Source organism: Salvelinus fontinalis, chromosome 40, assembly GCF_029448725.1.
Source record: "Salvelinus fontinalis isolate EN_2023a chromosome 40, ASM2944872v1, whole genome shotgun sequence".
NCBI classification, from domain to species: Eukaryota; Metazoa; Chordata; class Actinopteri; order Salmoniformes; family Salmonidae; genus Salvelinus; species Salvelinus fontinalis.
The window spans coordinates 25115751-25141296 of NC_074704.1; positions in this window are offsets into that span (position 1 = coordinate 25115751).

Here is a 25546-nt window from a genome sequence, read left to right on the forward strand (position 1 = left end):
AAATTGTATCCAACCCAAGCACGTGCTACAACCAGAAGTCTGAATATACTGTATGACATGTCCATTGATTATTTTGTCTCCAGGATTCTTTTACAAACCAGATCATTTTGACCCATTGATGTAGATAGAGTCCCTCAGCATTTTGGGGTGCCTGACGCCTGGGGACCTCAAATCCTCAACCTGATGTGCTGTAAGGTTGAGGATTTGAGGTCCCCGGGCGTCATACATCCCAAAAATCTGAGAGGCTACAAAGTATGGATGGTTGTGAATTTAGGAGTACGGAGATTAGAGAATTTAGCATTTTTCAAACACCTGAAACACCTTTTTTTCCTGCAATCTAGAGCCATAGTCATGATGCTTAATTCTATGTAAAAAATATGTTTAATTTTCTGAATATCTCAACATACCTTTTGAGTTGTCTGTATCCTCCTGACTGGAACCTAAATATGCTTCACTGCATCTCTGCTAAAATCTAGGTAAAAGATTGAAGGAATGTGAGTCTTATACATTTAGTAATTGCTTGCTTTTCTAAAGTCTACCAACATTGACAGCAGGCATGCCAGCTAAGATTGTTTGACAAGCTAGCTACTCTAACTTCATTGGTAGCTAGTTATGAGGTTGGGAGATTGGGAACCTATCTGGGCTATTTAAAGCCAACTTCATAATATTGCCAGGTGGCTAGTAGTATTACAGAGAAAAAATACATGTGCTGAGCACTTGTTGGCTGCTTTTCCTTCACTCCACTTCCTTCACTCAACTCATCCCAACCATCAAGGCAAATGGTGGCTACTTTGAAGAATCTCATATATTTTGATTTGTTTAACAATTCTTTTGGTAACTACATGATTCCATATGTGTTATTTCATAGTTTTGATGTCTTCACTATTATTCTACAATGTAAAACATAGTAAAAATAAAGAAAAACCCTTGAATGAGTAGGTGTTTCCAAACTTTTAACTGGTACTGTATATGTATACAGAAGTATGTGGACACCCCTTCAAATTAGTGGATTCGGCTATTTCAGTCACACCCATTGCTGACAGGTGTATAAAATCAAGCACACAGCCATGCACTCTCTATAGGCAAACATTGGCAGTAGAATGGCCCGTACTGAAGAGCTCAGTGACTTTCAACATGGCACCATCATAAGATGCCACATTTCCAACAAGTTCGTTATTAAGTTTTCTGCCCTGCTAGAGCTGCCCCGGTCAACTGTAAGTGCTGTTATTGTGAAGTGGAATCATCTAGGAGCAACAACGGCTCAGACATGAAGTGGTAGGCCACACAAGCCCAGAGAACGGGACCTACGAGTGCTGAAGCGCGTAGCGCGTAAAAATTGTCTGTCCTAGGATGCAACACTCAAACTACCTCTGGAAGCAACGTCAGCACAAGAACTGTTCCGTCGGCTGCTTTATGAAATGGGTTTCCATGGCCGTGCAGCCGCACACAAGCCTAAAATCACCATGCGCAATCCCAAGTGTCGGCTGGAGTGGTGTAAAGCTTGCCGCCATTGGACTCTGGAGCAGTGGAAATGCATTTTCTGGAGTGATTAATCACGCTTCACCATCTTTCTGGCAGTCCAACGGACAAATTTTGGTTTGGCGGATACCAGGAGAACGCTACCTGCTCCAATGCTTAGTACGAACTGTAAAGTTTGGTGGAGAAAGAGTAATGGTCTGCGGCTGTTTTTCATGGTCCAGGATAGGTCCCTTAGTTCCAGTGAAGGGAAATCTTAACGCTGCAACATACAATTACATTTTAGACGATTCTGTGCTTCCAACTTTGTGGCAACAGTTTGGGGAAAGCCCTTTCCTGTTTCAGCATGACAATGTCCCAGTGCACAAAGTGAGGTCCATACAGAAATGGTGTGGAAGAACTTGACTGGCCTGCACAGTGCCCTGACCTTAACTCCATCGAACACCTTTGGGATGAATTGGAACGCTGACTGATATATATATATGTATGTATGTATGTATGTATGTATGTATGTATGTATGTATGTATGTATGTATGTATGTATGTATGTATGTATGTATGTATGTATGTATGTATGTATGTATGTATGTATGTATGTATGTATGTATGTATGTATGTATGTATGTATGTATGTATGTATGTATGTATGTATGTATGTATGTATGTATGTATGTATGTATGTATGTATGTATGTATGTATGTATGTATGTATGTATGTATGTATGTATGTATGTATGTATGTATGTATGTATGTATGTATGTATGTATGTATGTATGTATGTATGTATGTATGTATGTATGTATGTATGTATGTATGTATGTATGTATGTATGTATGTATGTGTATATACACTACATGACCAAAAGTATGTGGACACCTGCTCGTTAAACATCTCATTCCAAAATCATGGGCATTAATATAGAGTTGGTCCCCCTTTTGCTACTATAACACCCTCCCTCCACTCTTCTGGGAAGGCTTTCCACTAGATGTTGGAACATTGCTGCAGGGACTTTCTTCCAATCAGCCACAAGAGCATTAGTGAGGTCGGGCACTGATGTGGGTAATTAGACCTGTCTCGTCTAGAATGCCATTGTATGCTGTAGCATTAAGATTTCCCTTCACGGGAACTAAGGAGCCTAGCCTGAACCATGAAAAACAGCCTCAGACCATTATTTCTCCTCCACCAAACTTTACAATTGGCACTATGCATTTGGGCAGGTAGCATTCTCCTGGCATCTGTCAAACACAGATACGTCCGTCAGACTGCCAGATGGTGAATCGTGATTCATCGTTTCAACTGCTCCAGAGTCCAATGGCGGCGAGCTTTACACCACTCCAGCCGACGCTTGGCATTGCGCATGGTGATCTTAGGCTTGTGTGCGGCTGCCCGGCCATGGAAACACATTTCATGAAGCTCACAACTAACAGTTTCTGTGCTGACGTTGCTTCCAGAGACAGTTTGGAACTCGGTAGTGAGTGTTGCATCCGAGGACAGACAATTTTTTACGTGCTACGCACTTCAGCACTCAGAGGTCCCATTCTCTGAGCTTGTGTCGCTATATATAAAACAATGGATGCATCTCAATAGTGTAAAGTGTCTTGCTCTCCTCATCTCTTCTCCTTAATCTGCACTTCATCCACAATACGCGGGGTGACTCTCACGTAGTTCCTTTCATTCACCCGCCAGTCATTTCCTCTTGGTGATGATGAAAGAAAGGAGACGAGGAGAGGATGCCACTTCAGACTATTGAGATGCATGCAGCCAGTGTGTAGCACAGGGGGGAGCGGAAGGTAGTTGTGGTTGCTTTTGCGATGGCTCCATCACGTGTGTGTGGCTTTACGAGCTGAGAGAGAGACTGAGGCAGGGTGGTGTAGGAGAGATTGTCTTCTGAGCAGTTGTTAAACAAGTTGTGTAACCCTTTGTTACCGTGCTTATGCTTCCCAGGTCAAGGGTTTCTCATCATAACATTGTACAGGATTGTGCAAAAAGGTTTGCCAATTCCAAGTATATCAACCAATAAGCTTCAGAAATGGTTTGGGCTACTTCCCACATGACATTTATGTAATTTAGCTGACACTTTTATCCAGAGCGACTTACAGGAGCAGTTAGGGTTAAGTGACTTGCTCAAGGGCACATAGACAGATTTTTCACCTCGTCGGCTCAGAGATTCTCTGGCCCAACACTCTTAACTGCTAGGCTACGTGCCACCCACAGCACACTGATACTCCCAGACCTAGGAAACGTTTGGGTATCACTATTCTAATTTCATGTGCTGTCTGTCCAGTGTAGAGCTCACCAGTTTGCAGTTGTAAAAAAACGGAAATGGGTTACCTCTGGTTTGTTCAGCCATTTCTATGGGGAAAATGAATGGGGAAAGAATAGGGGTTTGGTATAAATGCCGAAAATAAGGGCTGAGGTTAACACGGGCTTAGGAGATCTTAGAAGTTTGGTTCTATGAGATAATATCAGTCCGTTAACATGACCTTTGTGAATTATGAAGCCTATATGTGCTTTATGTCCTTTTTTTGATGACATAAATGCATCAAAATTCACAAAACAGTGAAGTTAGCTGATTCAGATGATCTCATAGGAACAACATGTATAGGATCTCTTAAGACTGTGTTTATCATTGACCTTATTTTCGGCATTTATCCAAAAACCCTCCAAAAACTCTATTCATTTCCACATAGGTTTTGTCCAACTAACCATGGTGGAGTTAGTGCATACAACAATTTGCCATTGCTATTGCTCTCTGTTCACCTTCCTTACCCCACGGTTCAAATAACAAGGGGGCTAGGCACCCCCATGGCAAATCAGCCCCCCCCCTAACAATTGAAATATCATTGTTGGCCACCTCCCAAATTGTCAAAGACATCTACATCCCCCAAGAGAAGTACTCTCAAGAGAGGGAGCACACCCTCAAGTCTATTTTTAACTATTCTCCTTACTTACGCCACCCCCTGGTGGTGGTGTGTAAAGATACCTTATTGTCATACATTGCTAGATGGACAATATCATTGATGGGCTTTCTTCTTTTGCAAACGACTAAAGCCTTGTTCACACTGCTGGCTTTAATGCTCAAATCAGTTTTGTCTTCAAATCTGTTTGGGACTACTGACTGTCCAAACAGCAAGTTACACGTGGCTAAATCGAATTTGTGTGTGTTCAGACAGAAGTCATTCGCTGACACGGATACGCTAGTTGTCATAGTAATGACAGGTGTGTGTGCAGTGGTGTAGGCTGATTGGTGGTGGTGCTTCCTATCACTCAGAAGTTATGCGGCAAGCTAAGGTGACAAAAATGCCTGCCATGGAAGTTTCCTAGTTGCTTTGATTGTTCAAAGTCATAGGGTAAGAACACTTTGAAAGCCTTAAAGGACAAGATGATCCAACTTTCAAAGCTAGTCCTTTTCAGCTAGCCACAGCAGTCAACTGGCTAGCTAGGTAGCTGTTTGGCTTTCCAGTATATTCACAAATTTGTTTGTAAGCAATTAACAAGCTCGTTAGCTACAATGTCATGTTCTTGTCAAACTGTCAACAGAGGAGCTAGCAAGCAACAAGATATGCCGAATAACAGCATAAAAAACTCTTGAGGGTAAATAAATCCGATTTGACCGTCACATGGCCAGGAATCAGATTTCTATCTGACTTCAAACCACCTTCATATGTGGCTTGAAATATCAGATTCCATGTGCTTTTTGGCTGCTCAGACTGCAGGAAAAATAACAGATTTGAATCAGATATACAAATAGGATTTGAGTCACTTCAAACTGCCTAATGTGAACACGGTTTAAGAGTCTCACTCCCATAACTCAAGTCTCCTACTGATGACTCACTCTCTTTGCAGCCACTGTCTGTCTTTTTGGTCACCTTCCTCTTTGTTTAGTCATCCCTCTCTCCCGCCCTTCCTTACAAACTTTAGGGTGGATTAACAAGTGCTGTTTTACTGTATTTGAAAGGTCACGAATTCGCCATTGTTGACTCTTAATATGTCCGTGTGTGTCTGGTCTCGTTTTTATGAACATTTAATAAGAATGCTGTCCTTTTTGTCTCTTCCACTAGGCATTAGGCCTGCCAATTTCATGATTTAGTTTGTTTTCATTGCAGTTGCCCCTGTAGCAACAGAGTGGACATTTTCTGTAAATCTGCAGTGAGGTGGGCCTGCAAGTTTGGACATCAGGTCTATTACTTTCTAATTCTCTGCTGCCCAGTGCTTTCGGTATTTTGGCCCAGTTTTCCACACTCTTGTCTTTTTTTCTCTCTCTCTCTGTCTCTCTCTATCTCCTCCCTCCGTCCCCACCCCCAGATGAGACAGCGCTACGTTCTAAGAACTGAGCAGCGCGGCCGGCTCTGTCCATAGATAAATGACTGATTCTCTCTACACTAAGGTCAAACACTTTGGCTGTGTGAAAAGTTCCCACGCTTTCCCACCTCACTGCTCTGCCTACAACCTCAGTGTCGTTCCCTCCCGTAGGGAGGTGGCTGTCGGTTGCGAAACGGCGGCTCTACCGGTGGGTTAATCAGCTACCAATGTAATGTTCCAGCCTGCACCGCATCAATGATTCACTCGGTTACTGGTTCACGAAGTCAACACACTTTCTCAGGAGAGCCAGACAGATTGTCCAATAGAAAGCCAAGGGCGATGGCTGAATGGCTGACTTCATTGGGAAATCATTGTGTAGTCTTAATGCGGTCTGTCGTCGGGTACTGTAGTATGTAGGTTATGCATCACATGCAAGTCAAACAAGTGCATTCCTCAAGTAGTCATTCAAGTAGTCATGTATTGACCAGAGGGTGTATAGTAGTCAAACAACTTTTGATACACTTTATTGACCATAGTAGCGTATCTTTAGATGATTGAAATGTTATCAATGCTCGCAGAGGGTTATGTTAGTTTAGCTAGCATTGGCTTTCAGAGTATCCCCCATCTGCTTTCAATTACATGTTGTGAGTCGTGTGTTTACTGACAGGGACACTGGCTGCTCATCTGGATTGACCAGTAGGTGCTTTGTTGGAATTGCACAGGTTAACCTCTACCTGTCTCTGGATGAAAGGTGTCTGTTTGTGCACGGGACTTTGGGTCATTGGCTTTTTCAGATGTTCCCTGAACATCAGTCCACTCTCAATGTGTTGAGAAAGGTCACATAATTCTGAAGTTTCTCAGACAGGCCTACTGTCAATATAACAGGAATTGTGGCAACCCAGGCTTACTTTCCCATATAAAAACAGTATACTGTGTATTTGCAATGCTAAAATGAGACCCCAAAATGTTTCAGTTCAGATAGTGTGTTCACTAAGTTAATCTAGCGTGCACTCCTTTAGAAAACACTTCAAGCTCTGTCTTTTTTGGCAGGGCTAACCAATATGCCAGTGTTTACTGACAAATGCAGAGAGAGCCCTCGAGTCTGTTTGAAAGGAATGCAATTAAACTAAGCTCCTTCTTTGTTTTGTCAAATTAAATTGCTTGGCAGGAGCACCCATCGGTAAATAGCATTCTTATGACAAAGGGTTTCCCTTTTTGGTTCACTCTAGATTTATCGTATTCATTTGAGGAATCATAGTGTGTAGCTAAAGAATGGTGCCAGGGCATCCCAGGACTTCAATAATAATGAGGTGTCAACTACCTGGCTCAATGTAACACAGAGAATTTATATACAATTGTCTGTTTAATGACAAAACTTTGTATAACATAGTACTCTGGTTTTGCGGTTGTATTGGTGCAGTATAAATAGAGGCAAGTATGTTTAATGACAACACTCCATGTAAAAGAACACTATGCGTCTCAAATGGCACTCTATTCCATATATAGTGCACTACTTTTGACCAGGGCCCAAAGGGCTTTAGTAGTGCACTATATAGGGAATAGGGTGCCATTTGGGACGTAGTCTCTCCTTTTCTGGTTGTATTGGTACAGTATAAAAAGAGACAAGGGAGTGGTTTTCTTGGTACGTATTCTTATGAATTGACAAATTATTTCAACAAATGAATTATAAACATGAAGGAGCTCCTTGTTTGGATCTCTACCTCAATGGGCTCCAATACGTAACTAATGAGGGTGTGTATGGGGGGGGGTAGGCCCCATCTGGCATTCCGAGCACTGTTGTCTTACTCTGCTTTGGTCCAGATAGACCATTTGAAATCCAGTGTTAGTTGCTCTATCCATCCCCCCAAAATGTAAGATAAAACCGAATCCACCTCAAAGGACATTTGGTGGTCACCCACCCCACCCCCAATCTAGATTTGCATATAACCAGATATGTCAAATCTCAGGTATTAGGCAGTGGAGTCCAATCTCCCACTGCCCTGCTCAACTCAGTTTATAATTCCATACATTTTTGACAAACCTGCCATTGCATAATGTTGAGCTAAGCATCATCCATTTTGCATTGTGGCAAAGTGATCAGGTGATTCAATCGGTTGGTTTGAAGAGTAGTTCATTGAAGGTGTTCTTTAGCTTTTCTGTTCTCATTGTAATGAACATGAAGGGAGACAGAGAGCTGATTTCAAGCGTGGGGGCGCTGCAGGTGTTTATTGCAAAGGACCACAGGAGGAGGCAGGCGGCTGGGTCCAGGGGCAGGCAGAAAGGTCATACACAGGGGGTCCAAAAGGGCAACAGTACAGGCAGGGAAAAGGCTGGTAACGTAGTCCGGGAGATCAGGCAATAGGTAGATAACAGGAAAACTGAAAGGCTAAAGTACAGGCAGGGAATAGGCGTGATTAGTGAGGCAGGCAAAAACTATCACACACGGGAGGAGTAAATCACAGGAAACCCAGCGCCCTGAAAGACGTGTGTCACAAAACAAACAATACCTCACAGTGACGGGGTGCAAAGAACTGAACTAAAGAGTCTGTGATAATGACATACAGGTGTGTGAACAGGTGATTAGAATTCAGGTGACTGGGATCTGGAGAGTGAGCTGTGTTCAAGGGATCTAGGTGTTTGAGAGTGTGAGCTGGAAAGTGGGCTGGAAAGTGAGCTGCGTTCAGGGGATCTACGTGTTTGAGGGTGTGAGTTGGAAGCAGACGTTACACTCATTGTGCAAAGAAGTTTACTTTACATTGTGTTATTTTCTCTCATCTGACAAAAGGAGATCCAAATGAGATGATGAATATTAATTAGTCATATGCAAATTTCACAACACCGAGATTGCTGCTAAGCTGCTGTATGACTGTTTGCCACATACATTAGCCTTATTTGTGCATGAGCATAATTCATGACACACCGAGTAATACATCTCAGAATATTGAGGAGTAATTATGTGAATGTTTATGCTGTCAAAAGGGTTTATTCGCTGGAAGTTATTCTGTCAAGCATGTGTGTTTCTTAGTGTGTGACATCAGTCCCTCTTGGATTAGCTTGCTCATTAACTTCTTAGCGCTAGGGGTTATTTTTTAAATAACGTGCCCAACGTAAACGGACATTTTCTCTGGCCCAGATCGTAGAATATGCATATAATTTACAGATTAGGATAGAAAACACTCCAAAGTTTCCAAAACTGTCAAAATATTGTCTGTGAGTATAACAATATTTATTCTGCAAGTGAAAACCTGAGAAAATGTAACCCGGAAGTAATATATATATATTTTTTTAACTGTGTTTCCTGGCCTGTCTAACCTCCATTTAAAAGGGTATCAACCAGATTCCTTTTCCAATGGCTTCCTCAGGCTGTGACCAGGCTTTAGACATAGTTTCAGGCTTTTATTTTGAAAAATGAACGAGTTTTTTCAAAACTAGTCAAGTGTCCTCCGAATAGTTCCTGCACGTGCGAGAGGAGCTCCCCATTTTCCGTTTGTCTCTTATTGAATAGGTAATGGTCCGGTTGAAATAATATTGATTATGTTTGTTAAAAACAACCTGAGGATTGATTATAAAAAACATTTGACATGTTTCTACAACGATTACGGATACTTTTTGGAATTTGTCGAACTGAACGGCTTTGATTTTCTGAGCATAATGCACAACCCAAATGGCGTTTTTTTGTGATAAAAGTAATATTTATCGAACAAAAAGAACATTTCTTGTGTAACTGGGAGTCTCGTGAGTGGAAACATCCGAATATTATCAAAGGTAAGCGATTAATTTCATTGCTTTTCTGACTTTCGTGGCCAAGCTAACCAAGCTAATATAAGGCTAGCTTGTTGTAGCATTGAAAGCTACACTCACAAAAGCTTGGATTTCTTTCGCTGTAAAGTATATTTTCAAAATCTGACACGATAGGTGGATTAACAACAAGCTAAGCTGTGTTTTGGTATATTTCACTTGTGATTGCATGATTATAAATATTTGTAGTAATATTTTTGCATTTGGCGCCCTGCAATTCTAGCGGTTGTTTAGGAAAGTGATCCCGTAAAAGGGATCCGTAGCTGAGAGAAGTTAACAGAGGGAGATTGTTTGAATGTCTGGTGACAAATGTGCCTGGGGCCACTTGAATTAGCTAAAATGTCTTCAGAAAGTATTCATACCCCTTAACTTATTCCACATTTTGTTTTGTTACAGCCTGAATTCAAAATAGATTAAGTTGATTATTTTTCTCACCCATCTACACACAATACCACATTAAAAAAAAGAAAACATGTTTTTAGAAATGTTTGCACATTTATTGAAAATGAAATACAGAAATATCTATTTTACATAAATATTCACTCCCCTGAGTCAATTCTTTATAGAAGCACCAATGGCAGTGATTACAGCTGTGTCTTTCTGGGTAAGTCACTAAGTTCTTAAAAGAATTCTTCAAGCTCTGTCAAATCGGTTGTTGATCATTGCTAGACAACCATTTTCAGGTCTTGCCATAGTTTTTCAAGTAGATTTAAGACAAAACTGTAACTCGGCCACTCGGAAACATTCACTGTCTTCTTGGTAAGAAACTCACGTTTAGATTTGTCTTTGTGTTTTAGATTATTATCCTGCTGAAATGTGAATTAATCTCCCATTGTCTGGTGGAAAGCAGACTGAACTAGATTTTCCTCTAGGATTTTGCCTGTGCTTAGCTCCATTCTGTTGATTTTTTTATCCTGAAAAACTCCCCAGGCCTTAATGATTACAAGCATACCCATAACATTGTGCAACCACCACTATGCTTGAAAATATGTAGAGTGGTACTCAGTAATCTGTATTGGATTTGCTCCAAGCATAAAACTTTGCATTCAGGACAATTTTTTTTTTATTGCTTTGCCAATTGTTTTACAGTATTTCTTGAGTGCCTTGCTGCAAACAGGATGCATGTTTTGGAATAGTTGTATTCTTTGTAGGGTTTCTTCTTTTCGTAAAAATCCCAAAAACTTCGCAAAAATCCAAATAACTTCACAGATCTTCATTGTAAAGGGTTTAAACACGGTTTCCCATGCTTGTTCAATGAACCATAAACTATTAATGAACATGCACCTGTGGAACGGTCATTAAGACACAGCTTACAGACGGTAGGCAATTAAGTTCACAGTTATGAAAACTTAAGACACTAAAGAGGCCTTTCTACTGACTCTGAAAAACACCAAAAGAAAGATGCCCAGGGTCCCTGCTCATCTGCGTGAACGTGCCTTAGGCATGCTGCAAGGAGGCATGAGGACTGCAGATGTGGCCAAGGCAATAAATTGCAATGTCTGTACTGTGAGACGCCTAAGACAGCGCAACAGGGAGACAGGGCGGACAGCTGATCTCCCTCACAGTGGCAGACCACGTGTAACACACCTGCACAGGATCAGTACATCTGAACATCACACCTGCGGGACAGATACAGGATGGCAAAAACTACCGCCCGAGTTACACCAGGAACGCACAATCCCTCCATCAGTGCTCAGACTGTCCGCAATAGGCTGAGAGAGGCTGGACTGAGAGCTTGTAGGCCTGTTGCAAGGCAGGTCCTCACCAGACATCACCGGCAACTACGTCGCCTAGGGGCACAAAACCACCGTCGTAGGACCAGACAGGACTGCCAAAAAGTGCTCTTCACTGACGAGTCGCGGTTTTGTCTCACCAGGGGTGATGGTCGGATTCGCGTTTATCGTCAAAGGAATGAGCGTTACACCAAGGCCTGTACTCTGGAGCGGGATTGATTTGGAGGTGGAGGGTCCGTCATGGTCTGGGGCAGTGTGTCACAGCATCATCGGACTGAGCTTGTTGTCATTGCAGGCAATCTCAACGCTGTGCGTTACAGGGAAGACATTCTCCTCCCTCATGTAGTACCCTTCCTGCAGGCTCATCCTGACATGACCCTCCAGCATGACAATGCCACCAGCCTTACTGCTCATTCTGTGTGTGATTTCCTGCAAGACAGGAATGTCAGTGTTCTGCCATGGCCAGCGAAGAGCCCGGATCTCAATCCCATTGAGCACGTCTGGGACCTGTTGGATCGGAAGGTGAGGGCATGGGCCATTCCCCCAGAAATGTCCGGGAACTTGCAGGTGCTTTGGTGGAAGAATGGGGTTATATCTCACAGCAAGAACTGGCAAATCTGGTGCAGTCCATGAGTAGGAGATGCACTGCAGTCCTTAATGCAGCTGGTTGCCACACCCGATACTGACTGCTACTTTTGATTTTGATCCCCCCCTTTGTTCAGGGACATGTTATTCCATTTCTGTTAGTCACAAGTTTGTGGAACTTGTGGTTGAATCTTGTAATATTCATACAAATATTTACACATGTTAAGTTTGCTGAAAACAAACGCAGTTGACAGTGAGAGGACATTTTTTTTTCTGAGTTTATATCTATCCTACTCTGCCTTTCTAAAATGTTCGAATGCCAAGTTAACAAACACATCATTTCGAATCCCACCGTACTTTCTCGGCTATGCAATCTGGTTCCCGAGCTGGTCATGGGTGCACCTCAGCCACGCTAAACGATATCATAACCGCAATCGATAATAGACAGCACTGTGGAGCCGTCTTCATCGACCTGGCCAAGGCTTTCGACTCTGGCAATCCCCGCATTCTTATCGGCAGACTCAACAGCCTTGGTTTCTCAAATGACTGCCTCGCCTGGTTCACCAACTACTTCTCAGATAGAGTTCAGTGTGTCAAATTGGACGGCCTGTTGTCTAGACCTCTGGCAGTCTCTATGGGAGTGCCACAGGGTTCAATTCTTGGGCCGACTCTTTTCTATGTATACATCAATGATGTCGCTCTTGCTGCTTGTGATTCTCTGATCCACCTCTACGCAGACGACACTATTCTGTATACTTCTGGCCCTTATTTGGACACTGTGTTAACAAACCTCCAACCGAGCTTTAATGCCGTACAACACTCCTTCCGTGGCCTCCAACTGCTCTTAAATACAAGTAAAACTAAATGTATGCTCTTCAACCGATCGCTGCCCGCACCCGCCCGCCCGTCTAACATCACTACTCTGGACGGTTCTGACTTAGAATATGTGGACAACTACAAATACCTAGGTGTCTGGTGAGACTGTAAACTCTCCTACCAGATTCATATTAAGCATCTCCAATCCAAAATGAAATCTAGAATCAGCGTCCTATTTCGCAACAAAGCATCCTTCACTCACGCTGCCAAACATACCCTCGTTAAACTGACTATCCTAGCGATCCTTGACTTTGGCGATGTCATTTACAAAATAGCCTCCAACACTCTACTTAGCAAATTGGATGTAGTCTATCACAGTGCCATCCGTTTTGTCACCAAAGCCCCATATACTACCCACCACTGCAACCTGTATGCTCTCGTTGGCTGGCCCTCGCTTCATATTCGTTGCCAAACCCACTGGCTACAGGTCATCTATGTCTTTGCTAGGTAAAGCCCCACCTTATCTCAGCTCACTGGTCACCATAGCAGCACCTACCCGTTGCACGCGCTCCAGCAGGTATATTTCACTGGTCATCCCCAAAGCCAACTCATCCTTTGGCTGCCTTTCCTTCCAGTTCTCTGCCTCCAATGACTGGAATGAATTGCAAAAATCACTGAAGCTGGAGTCTTATTTGTCCCTCACTAACTTTAAGCATCAGCTGACAGAGCAGCTTACCGATCATTGCACCTGTCCCTAGCCCATCTGTAAATAGCCCTCCCAACTTCCTCATCCCCATATTTATTTTTTGCTCCTTTGCACCCCGAGTATTTCTACTTGCACATTCATCTTCTGCACATCTATCACTCCAGTGTTTAATTGCTAAATTGTAATTATTTCACCACTATGGCTATTTATTGCCTCACCTCTCTAATCTTATTACATTTGCACACACTGTATATAGACTTTTCTATTGTGTAATTGACTGTATGTTTGTTTATCCCATGTGTAACTCTGTGTTGTTTGTGTCGCACTGCTTTGCTTTATCTTGGCCAGTTCACAGTTGTAAATGAGTACTTGTTCTCAACTGGCCTACCTGGTTAAACACATGTGAAATAAACATTTAAAAAAAGATCCAACATCTGTAGTACTTGAATGAAATGGAGCTTAATCCAGTTTGTTGAGGTTCTCTTTTCTCGTGGCGGTCTCTCTTAAATCGGCCTTGTCAATGTATTTCAATCAACAATCTCATGTGGTTGACTGAGTCTTCCCATAATATACGCCCTGGATGTGGTGGCATTACCTAATAGAGTTGCAATCAACCGTAAATGTCCTAAGGGTCTTTAAGGTGTGCCAATGTGAGATAGAGAGATAAAGGTAGAGAGCAATATCCTTAGCCAACATGTGGCTTCTCATTTCAAGAGATAAGGAGGCAATCAAGGAGTGTCGTTCTCTGATATTTGGAAATGTGTCTCTTTCCCCTTACCAACCTCTCTCCTCGCCTAATGCCACCATTACGGGTTTTCCTACTCCATGGTCGATACGGAGAGGCAGTCGGCGGGGGAACGGGGGGGGGGATCATGAAACAACATGCCCCTTCTCTGCTTCCCTGCGCTGCACCGTGAAGAATCACATGATCAACCATCCACTTGTGTAGGAACCTGGTACGGCTACACATTACCGCGGCTTGGTCATTCCAGCGAAGGTGGAGAAAGGAAGAGAGTTGAGTGGAGAATCGATGGAAGAAATTGCAGGGTTTTAATGTGACGTCATATTATTGGAACCGATTCAAAGTGCAGGAGTTGTTCATTGTCTTGAGCCAATAAAATAACAAGATTAGGGAATCTCTTGAGTTTGACTCCCCGGAAATACTTGATCAAATTCCCATATGAGTGGTGGAGCATTACTAGTTCAGACTTGAGTAGGGATGGTCGACCTTGTTCCATTCGTACAAACTGGAGAGCTGCATGGATAGAGGGAAAACCACCAGCAGTGTCGTGCTATGTTGTTAGGTGAAGGAGCGCATTTAAAAAAAAAAATTATGTTATAATTTCTCAATCAACGTTTGTACTTATGGATGTAGCCTATTGAATATCATTGTAGGATAGGCCCATGTATAAAATTCCAAGAAAATGTTATATTTTTAATACCCTTAAACAACAAATTAGGCATACCTCATTTCTAAATAGGCCATCTTCACTGTCAATCGGGAATGATAATTCTTCATGTTTTACCGGTGAAATGTCCAAACTGCATCTGCCTGCCAATCAATTGATCTCAATCAGTTTTATGGGAATATGCCTTTAGATCTTCTTGAATTACTGTTTGGTGAGCAGATGGTCTTATCAAACTATTAGCCTTTCTTATAGGCCTCTTTTGTTTCATTCAAAGCATATATCCTGCCTATTGGCATGCGGTGTTGAGTTTTGGCGCAGGATTTTTGCTGTTGTTGACGATTAAGCTTCAGATAAGAAATGACTAAGGAGGTGTTTTTGGTGTAACATATTATTGGCCTACTATGCTACCGTATATGCTGTTATATTCGGTTCTGTTAGGCTATGTAAAATACTACTGAATCATTATGTGATCTTGCGAGATATTGATTCAGTTTTGATCTAACATTAGGCCTACTAAATGAGCACCATTGTGAGAAATGATAATATTCTATTTGTAATATAATCATAATAAGTGGTGAATATGACTTAGGCATAGGCAATTTTAAGCAAATTGAGGTTATTTTAAGCAAATTGAGCGCCCTTCGCATAGTGGTGCTGAATGGACAGCACCGTAACCACGTGGTCACATTATTGTTCTGGGTTCCACTGCGCAAGAGGGGGCCCGTGGAGTTTTATGAACTTCAAGGCAGACACGCAGTGAATTTGGATCCTAGATCTCGTTGGTGGGATGATAAGGTTCACACGGCGGATCAGTTTGTCTGCATACGCGATAGCTTACAGAAATGCACCACCTCTAAGCACTCAGACAGTAGGGCGAGTTCAAGTGCATCGTATGTGATCCCTAAGTTCATAACAAACTGTTTTGAGGACAGCCACTTTTGCAATTCTTGGTAGAGTTTTCTGTCTGTGGCTGTTCTTGTTGCATCAGATTTGGCCTGCTCAAAGTGGTCAAGACTCCAACCGATGGGCCTCTGCAGTCTGCACACATGCCTACAGCTATTTATCATTTGCGCCACCGCCAGAGAGCGAAGACAAGGAAGAAACCACCATTTACCTACCTATAGGTTGCTATAGCCTACATATTTCACTTGTTTGTAATTCTATCGTTTTCATGGAATTTTTGTGGTAATTAAATATAATTTATTTATAATTTATCTGAATTAATTTCCCAGAAATATTTTTACCAGCTCTGTGTATTCTCAAATTGAAAAAGGCGAGGGGAGCGCCGCTCCCCCACGCTATGGCGGCACTACATCTCTGAAAACCACCTAGACCGTTTGATTGCATATGACAAAGCTAAGAGGCAGGGATGTGTGTATAGTTGAGAAACATCTGGGTCCTCAAGTAAACGTCCGTCAGAATGATTTGACCTGTGAAAAAGTCATGTTTCAATCATCTTGAGGTGATCATCATCATCTTGGGTTTTGCTATCACCAGGTGTTTTGAGGTTGATTTTCCCATAACTTTTGCTAAAACTTCTCACATGTGAAGCACCGTGTCTATAAAGTGTGCTTCTGGTTGTTGGAGATATTGCATATAAGCCAACCTTGTTAGACACAGAGTCTGCCAGTTATTAATCTTGACTTCTCTATAAAGAAATACATTCCACAGACAAGTTAGAGACTGTTTAATTCAGAGCTGGCTTTTTTTCAGTTGTAAAGAATTACACAAAAAACATACACCGACACACACACACACACACACACACACACACACACACACACAGACACACACACACACACACACACAAACACACACACACACACACACACACACACACACACACACACACAGACACACACACACACACACACACAAACACACAAACACACACACACACACACACACACACACACACACACACACACACACACACACACACACACACACACACACAGACACACACACACACACACACACACACACACACACACACACACAAACGCTTTTGTACGAAATCTATAATTAAAGACTCACAAATCATACATCCATTTGGTGTTGGTCTAAGGGAAAAGCCTGGTGTGGCAAAAAGTTAGATCTGGGTGCAAAATTAGAATAATTGTACTTTTCTCGTGGGATTGGCGTATGTGAGTTTTCCCGAAACAAAAGTTCCTCAGGGGTCAAAGTGGAAAACAACTCTTTGCGAACACATCGCCCCCCCCCCCCCCTTCATTATTCACCCTCCAAGAAGTAAACAAAGTGTTTTTGCAACGTCGTTGTTTGTTGTGTCTGCTGGAAATTTTTTGTCTGGTCTTTAAGTCCACCCTCCAGTCCATCGATAATATTCGAAGGAAGAAATGTAATTCTCTGTATATTTTTGGTACAGAATTAAGTAATGCAACTGGGGAGTGGGTGGAGCAGTGGAGTAATCCATGTGCATTCATGTCGGGCCATCTGGACTGGACACACACACACACACACACACACACACACACACACACACACACACACACACACACACACACACACACACACACACACACACACAGAACCACATTTTGGGGTGGGCTAACCCTCATTAGAACTAGTTCTACAGGCCCAGACCCACCTCACACCAGATCACTCCAGTCCAGACGGCTGTGGGAAAGAAGGGGGAGGGGAATGTGTAAGAAAACACATGTAAGAAAACAAAATAGTAAGTTATACCTTTGAAACACAAGGAGGAAAAGGAATGTTTCATCTTGTAACGCGTGTTTGATCAGAACCTGCTGACTGCTATAAATCCATGTCACACCAAGCATGTCAACTCTAAGAGATGAATGTGTATGTCTATAGTCCGAGTCCCAAATGGCACTCTATTCCGTATTTAGTGCATGACTTTTGACAAGGGCCCATAGGCCTCTGGTGAAAGTGCACTATATAGGGAATATGGTGCCATTTGAGACATACCCTCTGTGTCTGTGCAGGTGGCCTACATTAATGAGAGGAGGACACACCCGGAATGCAACCTGACGACACACATATTTTTATTATGTATTTAACCTTTATTTAACCAGGCAAGTCAGTTAAGAACAAATTCTTATTTACAATGACGGCCTACCCGGCCAAATCCGGATGACGCTGGGCCAATTGTGCACCGCCCTATGGGACTCCCAATCATGGCCGGATGTGATGTATTCATTCATGTGTTTGTATGTTATTACAAATACTTTAACTGTACGTGCTTATGTATGATCATGCACAGTAGGTATGATTCAACTTTCTTGCCAACGGGGCAAACTCAACAAACTGGCCTGTTCTCCTTAAACGCTCAACCCTGTAAGTAATTAGAAGCACCACTTTCCATTTGTTTTGTCCAAGGGTGGAGTCCTAGACGTGTAATTTAAACTTCCACAGAGACAATACATTGATGTCAATGAGAAATTCACGGTAAAGTTTGAGCGACCCTCACATGTATCTTAAACAAGGACTTGTCCCTATTCCAGGGTGGGGTGTGGGTAACTCCTGTCCTGGGGGGGGGCCACACTGTGCGCAGGTTTAGTACAGCTTAGCTCAGCACAGTTCAGCTTGACTAAGCACAGCATAGTTTGGCTCGGCACAGCTCGGCTCAGCACAGGTTAGCTCGGCTTAACACAGTTCGGCTCAACCCAACACTTGTTCAACCCAGCACAGTTCAGCTTTGCCCGGTTTAGCACATTTTGTCACAGTTCAGCTCCACAAAAGCAGCCTGTTGTGGCCATGCGGCAGCCATCTGATTTATGCAAGACTTCTGACAAAGAGAGAGAGGATGAGAAGAAAAGCAGCTAATGCCCGCTAACCCCCAACAGCTGCCTTCCCGGTCCGCTTTCCTGTAGGCAAATGGAGGGCTGAGTTGAGGAGCTCACCTCAGAAGGTACACATATTCGCTCTCATGTGTTCTTTGTGCACATACAAGTCCACATGTGTACATACGCACACACAGGCAAAAGCTGGCCTCAGGTGACATTTCAGACATGCTAAGTGACAACCGTGGGGCTTTAAATTTCCCCGCCACTCGCACATTCCCGAAGAAAGAGTAAGTGAATTTCGAGCGGCATGGCAGCATGGCAGCACTCTGCTTCTCAGAGATACACGACATGCCGTCGTAATGAAGACTAATCCATTTGCACTTGAAAGGCTGCCATTCCTTTGCTTGATAGGTTCACCTATTCACACCACCCAGCCAGACACAGAGGCAGACAGACAGACAGGCTTGAATTATGTTGCACTTGAAGCAGAGAAAGGAAACATGGCATCCCACACGCACGCCCAACTTCAGAGAGAGGACAAGGTTGAAAGCGAGAGAAAAATGACAAAGATGTTTGATATGACAATCTGTTCCTATATTTATGCTTTGGCAATGTAAGAGAAGGTACTTTCATGCCAGTAAAGCTAATTGAATTGAGAGAGAGAGAGATAGTGAGGGAGAGAGAGATATAGAGAAAGAGCATCATTGGAACTTATCTAAATGTTGACTTTTTTTTTTAGGAACCAGATTCATGGGGAGAGTCCAACTTTACCAGCCAATGACCCTTGGCTTGGTTGACCTCTCAGAGCCTTTCACATGAGGTCAGACACACAGACTCTCTCTCTCTCTGTCTCTGTCTCTGTCTCTGTCTCTCCCTATCTCTCTGTCTCTCCCTCTCTCTCTCTCTCTCTCTCTCTCTCTCTTTCTCTCTTGCACATTTCTGGGATTTTTTAATTTTATTTTTTACATTGGAGTCATTCCACATCCCTTTTGATTAGCTCAGGTGATTTGGTCAGGTGTGAAACGCTCAATAGAAACAATTGATCCTTGATTGCGATACGGGTTTGGAAACATTAGACAGAGAGTCGGAACAGTTACACGTTGGCCCCGCTGTGGTCAATTGTTCAAATGAGAACCCTATGGCTGAATGGCCTTGGGTTCTCGAGAGCTATGGTTAGGTTAGATTTCAATTATGAAGCCAATCTCAGTGACTTAGATTTAAAAGGAATAGCGTTGGGACGGGGTGCAAAAGAGATGGTGGAAGGAAACTCTCTCTCGACCATGCTTACACCAATCCAATGCCTTTTAAGTTTAGTAGTACATGTAAGAAGAATCAAGTCAGCTCCCTAGATGTTTTTTTCTCTGTTAGCTAGTGATGGCTAGTAATAGTGATGCACAAGCTAGGCCTTTTTTAAACATCGCCATCTCCTGGCCGCATTTAACAGACGGGGCTGCAGTTGAGCAGGTTGAGAGCTTCAAGTTCCTTGGTGTCCACATCACCAACAAACTAGAATGGTCCAAACACACCAAGACGGTCGTGAAGAGGGCACGACAACCCCTATTCCCCCTCAGGAAACGAAAAATATTTGGCATGGGTCCTGAGGTCCTCAAAAGGTTCTACAGCTTCAACATCGAGAGCATCCTGACTGGTTGCATCACTGCCTGGTACGGCAATTGCTCGGCCTCCGACCGCAAGGCACTACAGAGGGTAGTGCGTACGGCCCAGTACATCACTGGGGCTAATCTGCCTGCCATCCAGGACCTCTACACCAGGCGGTGTCAGAGAAAGGCCTTTAAAATTGTCAAAGACCCCAGGCACCCCAGTCATAGACTGTTCTCTCTACTACCGCATGGCAAGCGGTACCGGAGTGCCAAGTCTAGGACAAAAAGGCTTCTCAACAGTTTTTACCCCCAAGCCATAAGATTTTTGAACAGGTAATCAAATGGCTACACAGACTTTTTGCATTGTGTGCCCCCCCCCCAACCCCTCTTTTACCCTGTGCTACTCTCTGAATGCATAGTCACTTTAAATATACATTCATGTACATACTACCTCAATTGGTCCGACCAACCAGTGCCCCCGCACATTAGCTAACCCGGGCTATCTGCATTGTGTCCCGCCACCCACCACCTGCCAACCCCTCTTTTACGCTACTGCTACTCTCTGTTTATCATGTATGCATAGTCACTTTAACCATATCTACATGTACATACTACCTCAATCTATTGTTAAAGCCTCGCTACTGTATATAGCCTGTCTATTGTTATAGCCTCGCTACTGTATATAGCCTGTCTATTGTTATAGCTTCGCAACTGTATATAGCATGTCTATTGTTATAGCTTCGCTACTGTATATATCCTGTCTATTGTTATAGCTTCGCTACTGTATATAGCCTGTCTATTGTTATAGCTTCGCTACTGTATATAGCCTGTCTATTGTTATAGCTTCGCTACTGTATATAGCCTGTCTATTGTTATAGCTTCGCTACTGTATATAGCCTGTCTATTGTTATAGCTTCGCTACTGTATATAGCCTGTCTATTGTTATAGCTTCGCTACTGTATATAGCCTGTCTATTGTTATAGCTTCGCTACTGTATATAGCCTGGCTGCTGTTATTTTTCACTGTCTTTTTACTGTGGTTTTTATTTCTTTTCTTACCTTTTGTTCACCTAATACCTATTTTGCACTGTTGGTTAGAGCCTGTAAGTAAGCATTTCACTGTAAGGTCTATTGTCTGTTGTGTTCGGCGCACGTGACAAATAAACTTTGGTTTGATTTGAACAGATTCAGTAGCATGAAAACTCCCCAAAAGCAAGGTTTTTGCCCAAAGTAAAAAAGTTAATAACAAAAACTTAACATAATTCGTGATGGTTTTCATTTGATTGTAGTTAGTTTTGGAAACCACTGTATGTTGCAACAAAAAAATGATAAGGTATTGAATTCATAAGCCTAAAGATTATAATGGTGCAACTTTCAGAACAAATGATGATACAATGGCATGGATGGAAGTTTACCAAGGAAACTGCAAGCAAAGAAAATGTTTTCAACATTGTAATTCACACACACCCAGTGGAATATGGACTTTTCCAACGGAGGAGGCATCCTACAGTATGTTTGGGCCCAGTTTAGTGTGTGTGTGTGTGTGTGTGTGTGTGTGTGTGTGTGTGTGTGTGTGTGTGTGTGTGTGTGTGTGTGTGTGTGTGTGTGTGTGTGTGTGTGTGTGTGTGTGTGTGTGTGTGTGTGTGGGTGTGGCCTGAGGTCTGGCTCTCTGTTCAAATGGCACGGTGCTTTGCTGGGAATGTGTAATTACGCAACAAAATGCTTTGATCCAGGTTTTTCCATCAGGCCCAAATTGTCCTCACATTGTGCAGTCCTGTGGATCCTTGGGACTCTCAGAGGGATGGAGGCTCCTTTCATGTGCACCCCTCTGGAACTCAAAGTATCCCACCCCTGAAAACTGAGCTCCCTCTCTTTCTCTTTCTCCACCGCTCTCTCTTTCTCTCCTGCGCACTGGCACGGACGAAGGAATGTGTGTGAGAAAAAGAGAGGAGAAAGTAAGTGTGTCTGAGAAAAAGAGTGAGTGAGTTGGTGAATGGGCTAGAGTGTGTGTGTGTGTGTGTGTGTGTGTGTGTGTGTGTGTGTGTGTGTGTGTGTGTGTGTGTGTGTGTGTGTGTGTGTGTGTGTGTGTGTGTGTGTGTGTGTGTGTGTGAGAGAGATGTACATAGACTAAAACAGACAGAGAGGTAAAATACAGTGGAGAGGACATCGCCTAACATGCCTGTATAAACAATGAAGTCAGCCAGCGTGTTTCATCATTATCACCCCACAGAACAGGACAACACCACTTGGATCGTCACGTCCTTAATTAGATAACAGCCTTCTTCTGAGAACATTTCTCCCCCTTTCTATCTGTTCAGACTTCACACAGTCTCTGGACTGAAGGAACAAATTGTGTGCCCTCTCGGTGTAATCTCCAAATGAGCAACAGATGCTCGGATTATAAAATCATAAGACTCACTTTATCCACAGCAAATCTACAGTATGGCATGGACATTCACTTCTTTTCTCAGAGACTTTGTACACGTTTACGAAAGTACAGTAAAAAACGTAGATGTAGACTGAATAGATAGGCATCTACACAACATATGCTTCTGGCTTATAAAATCACAGAGGTTCTCTGTGGGCACTGCACAGCAAGTCCATGTCATGAACATGGACTTCTAATAAAGACGTCCATTAACTTCTATTCTCTGAGACTGAGAAATGTTCAATGTTGATGCCTACAGATATGCATCTGTAGTCGGCATCTGATGATCAAATACCTTTTACTGCAAAATGGCAAAGATTGTGTTTCCTTTTGAGTGGGCGCTGCCAGGGCTTGAAAACCAATCAAGGGTGTGACATGCTTTATGGGAAAGAAGTTATTTTTGGCCTATTCTATGTGATCTGAGGCCAAAGGGGGAAAGAGCCCCAAGATTGTAATTGTATTGGTATTGTTGAGTTGGAGCTAGTTCACATAGGATTGGACACTATGTTTAAAAAAATGTTCAATAGAAAGGTTTAGAAACCTATTAGCATCGGTTGCAGTAATAAAGCTAGTTACTCCGAGATGCCACAAAATGGACGATGGTCCTCTGTTTTCCCAGTATGCGCCCTAATACAATGTTGTTTGTGCGTTTCTCGAAAGCAGTTGGAGTTACTAGACACATGCTATGCTCTATCTCTACCCATTCATGCTTGCAAGGCTAGCCATCCCCCATTCCACACCCTCCCCAACGCACCCACCCTACAACACCTCACCCAGCTCAGTCCAGACATATAGGAAACCTCAGGAGACCGCAGTGTGCAGAGAGGTTTTTTACCCCCCCCCCCCCCCCCTCGCCCACAGACCACACCGCACCACTGTAGTCACCACTCTGGGGTTGACATGCATCCAATGCTCTGGTAGAACTGGTTCCCATTTAGATTTCAGGTTGAGTGAGAAGAAAGCCCTCCCTCGACCCCTCCCTGCTAATGGAATCTGAAGGGTTGCCTGTTGCGTGCCTGGAGTGGGAGCTGTGGTCCTGTAGTGAATCAGCAGTGTGGTTTCTAGCCGCAAATCTGGCAACCCTGTGATTGTTATGAGTCTATTACCCTCTCGACAGGGTTTTGTTGCCATGTTTGTGACGGACTCAATCGAATCGAATCTGTATTGCCGCATTTGGGCAATAACTATTTTTCCATGGTGGAATAAAATCGCAGAGTGATTGTGGGTACTGTGAAATGGTAATAGAAGGACCTCCCCACACAGGTACATGCTTCTAGTTATCATAATGGGACATGTGGGCATGGGCAACAGTTTGTAAATGAAGTCACTGAGTACACAAACAATAAATTATGATCTTTATTGATCCATTAAACAGAGACAACAGTCGGGTGTAAGGTCAGGTGACAACGTCTGAAAGCTGAGTTAGAATTCTACCGTTTGACTGGTGCTCACTTTATAAATGATGATATTTTGATTAACTGTGAACGAAATTTAAATAATCTTTGCACAAATATCTTCCTCAATATGTTGTGAATAATGTGTGTAAATGTCAATGTTAAACCGTTCGTGAGCATGTCTGTGAAAAAGGGGAGCTCCCTCAATCAGTATGGCCAGAGCGGTTTGATGCTTCTCCTGAAAATACTACTTTTCACATTCATCCATTTCGGCAGATTTGATTTCGTCCAATCATAAACAAGTTGAGTACCGACTCAAAGTGTACAAGTTGACTGATGCCTGGAAGGGGTTTTGTGGAGAAAGCTAAAAACTTGCCGGAGGGAGAAGGTCAGCAAGCTTTCATCTACACTGTTTGACCATATGCATTAAGAAACTCTAAAAATCGTATGTAACTACACAGATCAGATTCTTCGTGAACATTTAGAGAGGCTGCTGTCAACATTTTAGGCTGAATTGTTGAAGCAATCCTACATTTACCAGAGTAGGTGGCTAACAAGCTGTTTAGCTAGCTAGCCACCGTTCGCTAACGGGAGAGAGTGGGGCGTTCTGCTTGGCTACAGAGGAGATGTTCTCTCTCTCGCTCTCTCGATTTGGTGAAACTAAAATAAACTTTAATGCATTTAAACCTCAGGATCTTAGGAATAATTTGATATGCAGCCATTGAGACTGCATTTAGAATTGCTGATGCGACCAGAGATTAACCATGGAGGTGACAAGCTGTATGCTAGCTAGCTAGGTAGGTAGCTGAGGGGAGAGAGAAACATTGCTTGGAGCCTGTCTCTCTTGCTCACACACACAGGAGAGAGAGGAAGGAAAGGGGGAGAGTAGGGTGAGGAAGAGAGAGTAGTAGACATGGAGGGATGAGGAGAGATAGAAAGATGGGGAGAAAATATGAGAGGGAAGGAGAGGACCACTGGCTGACAAATGCCCTCAGCAAGCACTGGCAATCTTCTTACCATCTTTAACAAATATCTTGCTCGTCTGAATGGCCTCTTCTACCCCTCTGACCAATTAGTCTGTATAATGTTAGTATGCTCGCACGCACGTACGCACCTATGCACGCACGCACGCACCTTGACAATAGTCTATGTGGGGAGGTGTAAAAGGTGGGGCAGATGTCCAGTTAATAATGTGTTAGCCCATGATCATTATGCTCAGAGCATAAACTCTCAACACAGTCTACACTTGAATCATCAAAAGTCATCTCTCCCTCTCACACACACTTTAGTGGTTGTTGTGTGACATTACAGATGCTCATGTTTTGTTATAAACTCTCCCAATGTTTAACAGATACAGTTGAAGTCGGAGGTTTACATACACCTTAGCCAAATACATTTAAACTCAGTTTTTCCCAATTCCTGACATTTAATCCGAGTAAAAAAACCGTGTCTTAGGTCAGTTAGGATCACCACTTTATTTGAAGAATGTGAAATGTCAGAATAATAGTAGAGAGAATGATTTATTTCAGCT